Source organism: Sinocyclocheilus rhinocerous, unplaced genomic scaffold (assembly GCF_001515625.1).
Source record: "Sinocyclocheilus rhinocerous isolate Xijiao unplaced genomic scaffold, SAMN03320098_v1.1 scaffold100, whole genome shotgun sequence".
NCBI classification, from domain to species: Eukaryota; Metazoa; Chordata; class Actinopteri; order Cypriniformes; family Cyprinidae; genus Sinocyclocheilus; species Sinocyclocheilus rhinocerous.
The window spans coordinates 1,161,147-1,165,797 of NW_015624543.1; the positions used below are offsets into that span (position 1 = coordinate 1,161,147).

The window sequence follows — 4,651 nt, forward strand, 5'->3', positions numbered from 1 at the left end:
ACCAAGCATCATTTAATTCAAATGTCCACTTAATCTTTAATATTTGGCCATTTCTTTACGACAGAAATGCTATAGCCACTGTAATTTAATGAATGTAAACTCGGAGTGAGGGTTTGAGCTTTTATTTTGAAACCGCAAGATAATGATGTATTCTCCTGTGTTTGCGTGGATTTATAAATGATTTACATTACAAATCTGATGAAATGGCGCACGGTGCGTTCCCAGATGAACGTTATAATAAGCCCAAACTCACAACATGCACACATGGAGTTTGAGCCACTCCACACATGTAAATGATAACAGTTCCTGTGGAACAGCTGTGAGACGCACGTACGTAACCTACGCGCCTATAACTGCATCGCATATAATTATTTAATTAAATCGTAGCGTTTGTGAATTCACAGTTATGCTTAATTATGATTTTTAAACTGGTTTAATATATCATGCAGCCTTGGAAAACAGTCTAATAATGTGTTTTATGGATTCTTGTCCGTGAAATGCGCCACTTCCGGTATTTTCCTGGTTAGTCGACGCAGACAAAATGAAGTTGAGTCTTTTTTAAAATCGAATAGTCTAATACAGTGTTTCCCAACCTTTTTTTAGTCGCGGCACCCTTTGGAAATTTTAACAAACTTGTGGCACCCTACAAAATTAATTTTGTCACAATATTTGAATTTCTAACTTCGATATGATAATTTGAAAAGTATAGATATTCAGTACAACAGGGAAGAACTGCAGAATATAATGTCACACAGATATTTTTGATATTATTAAAAAATGTTGTCCATCAATGGTGGCAATCAGTAGGCCAATTTCACCAGAGATGCCCATATACCACACCATGTTACAACACAGTAGAGCTATTGCAGACAGAAACAATACTGTACTACATCGATGTTTCCTGTCGGCTCAATTTTTGAGTGGACTTTGCTGTTCCGATTCGCATGAACGGTATACGAGTAGAGCGACTGAGTGGAGCGTACATGCTTGGAGCGGGATAACACGCAGAGCTTCACACCACGTGAAAGTGAAACCTGAGCGGTGAACTAATTTTCGGCACCTGACATTTCGGTGCATCTCTAATTATTGGCGACATCAGAAATGGATATTATATAATAGATGCTTTTTTGAACATTTTAGCAATTTAAAAATATTAAAAAATGATTTTTTACACGGCACCCCTGCTCTCGACAGACGGCACCCCGGTTGGGAAACACCGGTCTAATAGAATCGACGAATCGCGACAGCCCTACCACAAATAAATAAATATTTAATAAAAATCTAACTGAAAAGTAAGTAAACTGTAACCAACAGAGCACTCAGTATTCTGGGAAGTTTGTGTGCATTGGGAATCATGTTTTTTCAAATAAAGCCAAGGTAACACTCATTTTGCATACAGCACACAGTGAAAATGACATGAATATGACAGAGGGCAAATGCATAAAGCGCAGCATAATTTGAAGTCACGAATTTAATGTTTAAAGCATTCAATTTGCACGGACCGAAAGTCATGCAAAGAACACACAATCATGCAGGTCACATGCACACTTCACAAGATCTCACAACTGGATTCGACTAAGTTTGCAAGGTTTGTGAAATTTTAATTTTCATTAGCAATTCAAAGATTTGTTTAAGTGATGTAAATGCATATTTGCTGAATGCTGACGGCAAACGAGAAAGTATTATAATGTTTGCCTTTCTATTACTAATAATATAAAAGCAATCGTTATAATACTTTTTGTATACATTTTAATTCCTTTGTTTAACAGTTCTTTCTGATTATTAGACAGACTTCTATCCGTATTAGACAGAACTGTTAACGACGACAGCGAACAAGAGGGAGAATGCGAGCACTGTGTGCTCAGGTGCTGCCGCTGTGCCGCTTTCAAAATAAAAGTCCTGCCTCGAACGCATCGGCCAAACAGAAAAACTTATCGGCCGATATTTGAAAAATGCCAAATTGTCGACCACTACTTTTAAGCCATCTGGCAAGAGAATTAATCAGTCACTTAATGCATATGAAAACTGAGATTTAACTGGTATTCATATACTACAACTTTCTGTTTTGAAAGCGGAAAAAATCAAAACCACTTAACCTCCATGTTCAGGGCTCAACGCTAAGGATTTTTTTCTACTGGCCCGGTCGGGCCAGTGGTTCAAATTATTACTTGCCCTGCCAACATTTTCACAGGCTCTGCCACAAAAAAATAAATAAAATGGTTGCCTTTGTCATTGTTTTTGATCTATGTTATCTTTAGGGATGTAACGATTCACTCGACTCACGATTCGATTCGATTCACGATTTTGATTTATAACACTGGATGTGTTATTTTATAGTATTTCTTACCTGAATAAAAACTAACTTAACCTGAAAAACTTAGTTTCATAGCTCTCTTTATTCTATTGCATTTATTTGTGCTGTTGTTTGCAATTTTTTATTTGTTCTTATTTTATTACTGTCTTTTTACTTGTGTTTTTTAAATTAAAATAATACTTTGCGTTGAAGAAAAGTAGATTTTTGTTTGTATATGCTGTCAATTATAGTTCTTATAATTATAGTTCACCTTGATTTTCATAGCCATTTGAAATTAGTGTTAACCACTGCATTTTAATCATGAATAGATAAAAAAAAAGATTATACACACTTGTGGCTAGGCATGGGCCGGTATGAGATTTTGACGGTATGATAACCTTAAGCAAAAATATCACGGTATTGTTGTTACAGCTCTAAAATGTGATATATATATATATTTTTAATGTCTGGGTAAAAAAAAAAATATTTTCCACTAAACACAATATATTTTATTTTTGAGCAACATACAGAATATTTGGAACAGTAGTATTTGTTTATTTTTTTCTTTGATTTTTCTCTGAAATGTTTTGCTGAATTGTGGGCTGTCCTGCAGCTTTTGATGTGGATGGTTGATTTCCTGCTAAAAAGAAGAAAAATAAAGACTGACATCTTTAACCTAAATCTGTAATTACAGTTATTTATTTTAAATTATATAATTTGTATTTATATCATTTCATATAATTTAGTTATATAATTTCATTCACATAATTTGATTTAATCATAACCCTATTTGAAGCAAAAACAGAATGTTCTGACTAGCTTTGTGAAATTATACTGCATGCCTGAACGAAACAAACAGCAGAAGCTCTGAATGAGATGCAGATTCACTCTCTGACAGCAGGAGGCGCTCATGGAACACCAGATACGGCGTTTCCTTGGTTACCGCTGTGTACAAAGCAGCGCTGCGCTGAACCACTGCTTTAATGTGAATTATACAGACACGAGATGAAAAGAAAATACCATATAAACTTTTCTGAAGACAGTCAGTTCCCCTCAGAAACACATTCATATAAACCCCGTGGGGGGGTCGTGTTACTCTCACTCAACCTGAGGGATTCCTACACTTTCAGTTTTGCGGAGACATGAAAAATAGCGCATACCGCAGGAACGGTATAACGGAAAATGTTAGTGGTTTTGAAACCGTGAAATTTTCAAATCACGGTATACCTTGAAACCGGTAATCGGCCCATGCCTACTTGTAGCATGTACAATGCTTGGTTTAAATTACAGTATAATTTCAAAATTTGAAGCAAAAACAGAATGGTCTGACTTAAGCTTTGTGAAATTATGCTACATAAAACACCTGCATGAAACCCGAAACAGACGGGCTGAATGAGACGCAATTTCACTCTTTGACAGCAGGTAGCGCTCATGGAACAGCAGCGTTTACTTGGTTACTGCTGTCCACAAAGCAGCGCTGTGCGTATTAGCACTGCTTTAAATGCATTATATCGAGCCAAGATGAAAAGAAAATAACATGTAAACTTTTCTGAAAACAGTCAGATCCCCTCAGAAACGCATCCATATAAAATTCAATATTTACGATTTTCTTATATTCTGTGAATCGTGAACAGTGATCTTGCTTTGCCTGCTGCTGTATTTTCTCTTTGCGTCTGTCTTCGGCGTTGCAGGCCTCTGTTAACGGCCGTTTATAGACTAAATATAATATTAACTTAATATTTCCACACAAATGACATTTTGAAAAAATTATTGTGATGCAGTTTGTGTGGAAGCATGGAACAGAGATAGTCTCTCAAATAAATAAAAAATGTCCGGTTGATCGGTGCATTTCTACTCCACTGTATGAATTAAATATAGATTAATCATTGTTAAAGCTACAAATGGTGCTTTTCCACTGTGTGGTACGACTCGGCACGGCTCGGCTCGGTTTGCGTTTCCACTGCAGTTTAGTATCTCTATAGAGTGGGCGGGATTATTCACATGTCGTTAGTTGCGCCACCTCTACTGCTGCGACTACTGAAAAACTTTTTCATTCCGCGTCGACCCATCAAGCTCTCGCTGGATCCACTCCTCTGCTATCAACAAGAGGAATGTCTGTACTAGGGGTCAACCGATATGTGTTTTTCAGGGCCGATACCGATTATTACAGATCAACTAGACCGATAACCGATATTTTGAACCAATATATATGTCTGGTGTAAAAATGAAAATTAATTTAATGTCAAAATTAAGAATAACAAGGGCTCTGACAAAAACGACCTTTCCTGGTGTTGGTTGAGTGTAGTGCTCCCACACTGCACTTCTTACTCTTGTCTTCCTCTGTGCATCCATCTACAA

The 4,651-nt window shown here is 36.6% G+C and overlaps 1 protein-coding gene across 1 annotated transcript in view; it reads left to right on the top strand.

Annotated features, from left to right (window-relative positions):
- The window catches only part of LOC107741938 (histone-lysine N-methyltransferase EZH2-like), a 27,901-nt gene that overhangs the window by 8,453 nt on the left and 14,797 nt on the right, over nt 1–4,651 (top strand). The gene's annotated exons all lie outside the window — the stretch shown is intronic.